Source organism: Suricata suricatta, chromosome 1, assembly GCF_006229205.1.
Source record: "Suricata suricatta isolate VVHF042 chromosome 1, meerkat_22Aug2017_6uvM2_HiC, whole genome shotgun sequence".
Taxonomy (NCBI): domain Eukaryota; kingdom Metazoa; phylum Chordata; class Mammalia; order Carnivora; family Herpestidae; genus Suricata; species Suricata suricatta.
Window position 1 is genome coordinate 51,425,433 of NC_043700.1, and position 9,063 is coordinate 51,434,495.

General features: G+C 38.5%; 1 pseudogene; it reads left to right on the plus strand.

Moving 5' to 3' along the window:
• The first annotated feature begins 8,303 nt into the window (after positions 1 to 8,303).
• The window catches only part of LOC115299116, a 1,273-nt pseudogene continuing 513 nt past the window's right edge, over positions 8,304 to 9,063 (plus strand).

The following is a 9,063-nucleotide window of genomic DNA, read 5'->3' on the forward strand; positions in this document are numbered from 1 at the left end:
ATGTATCACAGTGCTTACTTACACAGTATATACTCCTTTAGTAAATATTTTCTTTCTAAAATGTAGCATACACTTTGTCATATTTTACCATTATCAGTCATATCAAATGTTTCTGGAGCCATATATAAAAAATATATATATAAAATATTATGTTAGCCAGAAGGGTTCAAAAGTAATAAAGGTGATCTTTATGCTAGATTGCATCTTCTGGAATACAAACACAACTACAGCATACAGAATAAAAAGGGAGGAAAGCAATCCTCCCAGTGGCTTCTGAGAGACTAACCAGGTTCAATACCCATAATGCACAAAGGTAGTTTGAGCGCTGGAGAACTCCAGCCCCAATGACTCTATTGACCCAGTTTTTAAGGCAGGGCCAACATTTAGCAAACTCATGAAAACTACATTTCCCTGATATCCTAAGAGAAAGATGCACAGATTAAAGAAATCTGCTACAGAAGAACAGCAGTTTGATCAACTTAATTAGCATACATAAGAATCAATTCCCAACAAAGAAAATGCCATGTGGGGCATTAAAGCCCAAGGGTTACATATTTCTAAGGAAGATACTAATCTCATTCATAATACTAATTTATTGATATTTATTGATAAATATTGACAATATTATTTAAATATATCATTATTTTGAAACCAAAGTAAAACAGGCTACTTGTCTGCTAAGTTCACAGAGTTTCCTATGACTATCCTGGGGTGAGTCAGATCACTGGCCCCCATACCCTGCTGCCTCCTGTCGACCCGGCGATGTGTGGCAGAGAGAGAGGGACTGTTGATGCAGCCCATTTCACTGATACAAATACCTTACTTGTCAGGTGGAAGCAGAGAAGCAGATAACCCAGAGAGGCCAAATGACCCTGCCATAAGCAAATCCAAAGGCTACACAGGGAGGTAGTCGCTGGCAAAACAAAACAAAACAAAACAAAACAAAACAAAAAACCTATATCAAGTTTAAGATTTAAAAAAACCCGGGGCATCTGCAGTTGGCTAAGCGTCTGACTTCAGCTTGGGTCATGATCTCAGTTTGTGAGGTGGACGCCCCCCCATCAGGATCCACGCTGACAATGCAGAGCTTGCTAGGGATTCTTTCTATGCCCCCTCTGCCCCTCTACCACTGTGCGCGCTCTCTCTCTCTCAAAATAAATAAATAAACCTTGAAAATAACCCTGTTCATATCCATGCTTGAAACTCAGAGCCTCCTCTTGACTTCATGACATCATTTGCTCCGTACTACTTTCTCAACCATTTTTGAAAAATAAGATTGGACTCTTTTTCCTATGAATTACTTTGTTGTATATTTAATATTTTGAAGACAATAAATGTTAGAATTGGGAAACATGTCTAGATAGATGATAGATAGATAGATACATAGATAGATAGATAGATAGATAGATAGATAGATAGATAGATAGATAGATTTCTTTTCAAGATTATGTCCATGTCTTTTCAAAAGAAAAAGTCTTAATAACAGAACCAAGACCTGAATGGTTCACCGAAGTCGAACCATTTGGCATGGAGAAGGAGATAGCTTGCTCACTGGTGCAGTGCAAATTCAGAACCATTCTGAAATTCTCTGGGAGTGATCCAAACATTCATGCATGTTTCTTTTGACCAGTGGCAGCTTGTCTCTCTTTTTTTCCCTCCCAGGTAAATACAGTTCACCAACCCGAGGAAGTGTGATCAAAACCAATTTGGAGGGAAACAGGATATAGGAATTGAGTCCAAGATTGCCGTTACCCTGTGGAAATGGAAGGGTATTGTTCATTTTTGGCATTTTGAAAATAGCTCGTAAAACAAGAGCATCTGTACAAAGCTTTATAGTGATCAATGTGTATTCTCACCTATACTAGTTAACTTCCACAATCTAAATGTAAGTAGCTAAGCTATAATTGCAAAATTAACTGCATAGCATGGCTTTTGGTTCTGTTTTGTTTTCTAGGAAGCTCTGAATAATTTTTGAAACATAATTATAATTCTCTCAGATAACATACAATTGTATGCATGCAAAGAAAGAAAAAAAAGGTGGACAATTATATTAAAGTTAATCTAATAGATCCACTTATATGCAAATAACTACCAGGAGAACAAAGTAAACTTCACTTGAAAATCTTACATCTCACAGCCAGCACCAAAATGTTAGGTAAATGTACAAACGTATATTCTTGATCTGCTAAAGTAAATAGTCTTACTTTTCTGAAGACGTTTACATTGTCTGAAGAATTGAGCTTTTATTAGCCCTTTTCTCTAGGTAAAGCATAATATCATGTATTTCTATGATAAAGTAGTAGTGGTGTCAAGGCAACTTAGTGAGAAATAGAGTATTAGAAGTCTTAAGAAGAGAAAGAGTATAAGGAACATTGGCAATGTCCAGAAAGTTCAGGAGAGATAGGTTGGGCTGAGTGAAACGGGTGAAGGGGATTAAAGGTACACTGATACTGAAGAGCACTGAGTAATGTAGAGAACTATCGAATCACTGTATTGTACACCAGAAGCTAATATAGCATTGATATTAATAATACTGGATTTTTAAATAATTAATTAATTGATTAACTTTTAAAAGAGGTTCAGGAGAATGTAGTACTTAACCTCTATGTCGAGAAATGGATAGAATTTGGATAGTTAAACTGATAGTGACAGGCAAGACGTTCATGTGAAGGAAAGCCTGTCTGGGACACTGTCAGTAAACCAGCTTCAATGGTGTGGAATGATCATCACATGATGGACAAATAGACAGGAGGCAAGACCAGCCGGACCGAACCACAGGGTCCTGGACAAAGGTTAAGGGCTTAAAAGTTTATTTATCTTTTTTGAAAATGATAAATCATTGGTAACTTTTCATAGGAAAATGACAGAATGAAAGGAGCTGCTTGGGAAAATCAACCTAATACAGGTATGCAGTCTGAATTAGAGAGGGGCAAAGTAGAGGCAGGAGGGTTAGTCAGGAGGCAGGAGAGCTAATCAGTCAGGAGGCAGGAGGACTAGTCAGTCAGGAGGCAGGAGGACTAGTCAGTCAGGAGGCTACAGCAACAAGTTTTCCAGGTATTAGGTAAGGCCTGACCTTCAGCAGGGGGAGTAGAAAGGCATGATGTTGACCCCGAAACTAACACTGAGAACTTAGTACATGCCAGCCACTGTCCAGGGTCTTTGAATTTCCATAACAGCCCTGTGAGCTGGGCACTAAACAAGCTGCCCAAGGTCAATGCAGTAAGTACTTTACAAGTGCAATTACCTCTACAACAGAAGTTTGAAGAAAGACCAAGGAGGAAAGAAATAGGTCTTCTTTTATTACCAGGGGATTTCACATGCTGCCCACACTCCCTCTGCTGAGGCTTGTCCCTTCTCTGAATTACCCAAAGAAATGCTTCTTAGAAAAAAAATCATAATAAATGTTTTGTTGTAAATATATTGGAAGAAGAATTCCCACTGAAATTTCTAGATGGCCCACATTTCAGTACGCAGACCTTGGCTCCCATTGTTTACATTTGATGTACACAGGCCCCTATTGTTTGCCTCTTTTACTAATAAAGAAGTGAAGCCAGGAATGCAAGCAGCTTATCCAAGGTCAAACTGCTATGTTATAGAGATCCGAAGAAAATTATGGTCTTGTGAATTAAGCCCTGGATTCTTTCCAGTATACAACACCATCTCATGCTATCTAAAGATGTCTTTATTTTTACTTAGTGAATAATAAAAAAAGATTATTTTTGTTAATAATGAACTGTCTCTACTATTTTATACTTATTTTGCTATAAGCTCTTCTGAATACTAAAATGTTTCTGAGATTTAATCATCAAACATTTGATTTATCTTTACTGAAAGAACAGCAAAGCTATATCAACAGGATCGTTTTTCTGACTTTCATTATCATAAAGAGGCCTATGTTTCCTTATGACTGGGTGGCTCAGTCAGTTAAGCGTACAACTTCAACTCAGGTCATGATCTCACAGTTTGGGGGTTTGAGCCCTGCGTCAGGCTCTGTGCTGACAGATCAGAGCCCGGATCCTGCTTCTGGTTCTGTGTCTCCTTCTCTCTCTGTCCCTCTGCCATTTGTGCGCGCTCTCTCTCTCTCTCTCTCTGTCTCTCAAAAATAAATTAAAAAAAAAATTTAAATCATGTTGCCCATCTGTTATCCATAAAGATGTTGCACCACTCCGGATTCTTCAAGATGTAAGGGTGGAAACAATGTAAGTTTCTTTCCCCATTTAAGTTTAAACCACACATCTTATGTATCTCTCTCTAAACACTCAATTTTTTAAGTTTATTTATTTATTTTGGGAGAGACAGCATGAGCAGGGGAAGAGCAGAGACAGAGGGAGAGAGAGAGAATCCCAAGCAGGCTCCATGCTGCCATCACAGAGCCAGAGGTGGGGCTCAAACTCATCAAACTGTGAGATCATGACATGAGCTGAAACCAAGAATCAGATGCTCAACCAACTGAACCACTCAGGTGTCCCAAAACATTCAATTGTGTAGGCAGTTTGAGCTCTACTTGTGCTAAAGAACAAAAAGAGTTCAAAAGCAATGGATCATTCTCACCACAATGAGAGGATAGAAAAGAAATAGAAAAAGAGCTAGTAAACTCATGTTATCCACTTAGTGTCCATAGAACCGTGAATTTCTAGCCTAAGAAAATAAACATATTTATCATACAGCAGAAACTGTTAATATTAATAAGTGGAATTAATTGAAGGGCTAGGTTAAGTTGACATAAAATTGGAGGGAGCAAATAGATTATGGACAAATGTGCCTGTAATAAAAGGAAATGAAAATCTGTCTCCAGCAATTAGTTCACATTCATTTGTGGTTTGTGAGATGCCTAAATCATGAGATAAAACAATTTTCTTGAAGGTTTACTTACAAAATAAATTCTCTGATTAAAAAATGTTTTTCCATGTTTTATTTATTTTTGAGAAAAAGAGAGACAGAGAATAAGAAGGAAATGAGCAGAGAGAGAGTCACAGAATCCAAAGCAGGCTCCAGGCTTTGAGCTGTCAGCATAGAGTCCAATGTGGGGCTCAAACCCATAAACTGTGAGATCATGACCTGAGCCGAAGGTGAATGCTCAACTGACTGAGCCACTCAGGCATTCCTCTCTCTGATTTTTTTTTAAAAAGATACTTTAAATAATTCTTTCAGATTTAAAAATGTTAAAGCTCAATCATTATGATTGCTTTGGAATAAAGTCTACTCTATTTAAGAACACCACTGTAGTTCCTGGTCCATGGAAGGATGCTGAAATAACTGCCTTTGTTTTGACGGACATATTGTAAAGGGACAAATTAATGCTATTGAGGGACTCACAGAGGTTGGATGATATGTTTTTTAATATTTTGGGAGTTGTGTGGAAATGTAAAGTAGACTTTCCATTTTTAAATAAAGAACAAATATACTCCAAGTAACACTCTTATGTCTTATTGAATCATATTGCCAAATTGATTGACAGCTTATGTTAGAATGCAGTAGGAGAGGTTCTTGGTGAACATGAACATGAAACCATTTTCCCCACCTATACCTCTACCTGTGAGAGTTACAACAGTGTCACAGAATGGAAAGACCTGACCTTTTCCTTCATACCACATTTGAAGCTTTACAGATCTGATACCAGACACAACAATTAACCTATAACCTCAGACAGAATTGGTGTTTACAAGAAACCTATTGTATAATTTTACTAGCATGTAAGGATCCATTGTAGAGTCTGCCATCTTATAGTATTTAACATCAGCCCCTCAAATATTTTGCTCTGTAATGACTCCTCCATGCCCGAAATCTATCTAATATGAGCATGAATCAGTCAGGATATGTGGTCTATCTCTTCTAAAGCATCGTCTGAGAGGTCGTGGAGCCTTCAGATGACACTGAAGCTGTAAAACATTTTCCTGTAATGTCATCACATGACCACTCACAGGTAAGGGTTGCTTACGTCAGCAAGGCTTACACTACTGCAGTTGGTTTGGACTGGATTTGCTCTGAATGTGTGAGCTTCTCCCACACCTCCAATTTTAGTTACAGACACTATCAGAGAAGGAATCAGGAACCAGGAGCATAATTTAGTTGGAAGATCTCTGAGAAGACGAGAGGAAGTGGTCAGAATGAAAGATATAATGTCTCTGGGTGCAAGAAGAAACTTTTTCTCTGAATAAGATATTTAGGAATGACACTTGACTTTGTAGTCAAAGTTGCAAAGAACACGACTCAGAAGACTTTAAAACTACCTGTATGGGAAGAATGGTTCAAAAATAGTTTTGTAGGGCACGTGGGTGGCTCTGTCAGTTAAGTGTCTGACTTTGGCTCAGGTCGTGATCTCACAGTTCATGGGTTCAAGCCCCGCATCAGGCTCTGTGCTGACACCTCGAAGCCTGGAGTCTGTTTCAGATTCTATGTCTCCTTCTCTCTGCTTTACCCCACTCATATTCTGTCTTTCTCTGTCTCTCAAAAATAAATACACATTAAGAAATTAAAAGTAAATAAAAATAAATAGTTTTATAAGGTATCTCCATTTAAAGAAAGAATATTATGTCATCATGATCTCTGGTAGGTGAGAGAAATAGAGTGCAGAGGCACAGGGTATGTCTGATTTAAGAAAAGTCAAGACTGAGTACAGATAAACAAAGAAGATCTGGGATATTATTGGTTTAAACTAAAGGAATTAAACTGAAGAATTTTATTAGATGTTAAAAATAACTGCCCACTAATGGAGAGAACTTTAAAACCATATGAACTCTTTCTTGTGTCATTATGAATTGGCCCAAGTCTTGTACCATAGGGGAGTTCATCTGACCCTTGGTGGTTTAGATAAAACTGGATTGAACTCCATATTTCCTACAGAAGTCTAAGGCCATTCCATAATTGTTGGCTAATTTTTGGACAGCTTACTACCTCATGACTTCCTCTCCTTCTGGGGTTCTTGTTCCACCCCAGAGTAGCGCTACCTCCTACTAACCTGGATGTAAAACAGCTCCTTTATTGTACTCCTCAAAAATTGAACCAAAGCTTTTGTAAGCATACATGATTTTATGGATGACTAGAGGGGAGGGTGACAAAAACACATCACTTAATAAACTGTCCTACTCCCTGGGTTCATTGTTATTAGCCTTTACCACAGAAAATTTCTCTCCTGACTCTTTTCCTCTGCTCTTCTGTTTTGCTGGCTTGTCTCTTCTCTTGTCCCCATCCCTTTGACTCCACACTTCCCCTCACTCCCGTCCCCACCTCCTGTCCTTCTCAGTAGCAAAACAACACATACCTTCTCTTATTTCATGCATAGCATCTTCCTCCTTCTTCTGAAGGGATTCACTGATACCCTCCCAGCATTTATGAATATGCTTTCTGAACAAAAAGAGTTTGCAGAGAAGAATTTTATACTAAATGTTAAAACAATATTCTCTAATTGTATAACATTGTCTGTGTTTGAATAAGACAAACTTGGTGTGATCCTGTTGCAAATCATTAGGGTGAAACCAATGACTTCTCCACAAGTTTACCTCATTTGATCCTCAGCACATGCATAGGAGGAAAAGCTTTTCCTCTGCCCTCCTAGGCTCCATGACTGTGAACCTGTGAGTTACACCAACAATGGACAGATTACAAGAAAAAGAACATATGATTTGTATTGTTGCTAATATTTTTACATGCATGGGAGCTTCACAGAAAAGAAGTCAGAAGCCCAAAGAAGCAGTGAGACTCAGGGGCTTACGTACGTACCATATGAACAAAGGCTAATAAACTGTGGAGAAGTGCGCAGATAAAGGAAAGAAGGTTTGGGCTTCTAAGGGTGATAAACTGTGTGGAAGTGACTAGGAGATATATGGGGAGAACTAATGGCACATAAGGGATATTTTGGTAAGGGTTGTATGTGTAGTCTGATCTTGCTGCCGCTTTCCATCTCTAGTGACAAGTGTTGCAATCCCTACAAGAGAGGGGAAGATTTATGCCCCAATTTTAGGTAGAAAGGGTAGGACAGAAAACTCTTCTTACATTCTCTGTTTCTCAATTACCTTCAGCTCAAAATAATTATGATAGGAAAAGCTTGGATAAAATAGGCAGAGAAGGAAAGATTAGAACCTGAAGTCTCCCGGTGGGGAAAAACACAAATTTTGGAAGAACATTGGGAGTATCTGACCACAGAAACCCCCTTAGGCATTAGGTTTCTCTAAAGAAGGCACCAGACACCACCTACTCCCCCTAAAGTTCCCCTCAGGTATCTGACAAGAGACCTGACTAAAAATGTGTAGACTATAAAATGTATGACCCAAAAGAAACAATATGGCACCCCCTGGAAGTCAGCCATGCATGATGGCACCTGGAAGTCAGCAGTTTACGGTTTTGGAGATCAGAGTAATTTGAAAAAACTATGAAAGGAGTCAAATCTGAAACCTGTCCCAATTGTTGGTCTGAAATTGAAAAGAAGGTGGCCAGTCTCTTACGGCCAAGAACTCAGCAGCTACGCGGCCCTTTTCCTGGGAGCGGATGTGTCTGTGGTGAAGCGGCCACAGCGCTCCTTGCATGAGGATTTGGCACAGTCTCTGGTCCAGTATGCTGCTTCTATAAACGTGGGGGCATCACCTCTGTTATCAAGCTGATGTTTGTGGGACTTTTCTTTTTATTCTTTGTGAAGTTTGGCATTGGAAGGCAACTTCTCATAAAACTCCCATGGCTCTTCTCCTTTGCTTATTTTTTTTTATCTTTTTTTTTCTGTTTATTTATTTATTTTTTAACGCATGCAATTATTGTCCATCATTTACACTACAGTAGTTACAATGACACTCCAAACAGAAAAGCAAAGTAAAAAATCAAAACCCCAACTTCTATTTCATGTAATTGGACTTACACAGAAATTAGAAGGTTAGGTAACAACTAGTTAATCACCTAATTTCACAGCTATCTGAAGTGGCAATCGTTATATAGCAGCTTATCTATGATACATTCAAGATACATGATACAATTTATTACTTGCCCATAAGCTAAAACACAGCCTGCTTAATACCTTTCCTTAAATTCCACCTCTATACTACAATATACTTGAGGTCCATGCAAAAAAGTAGCTAC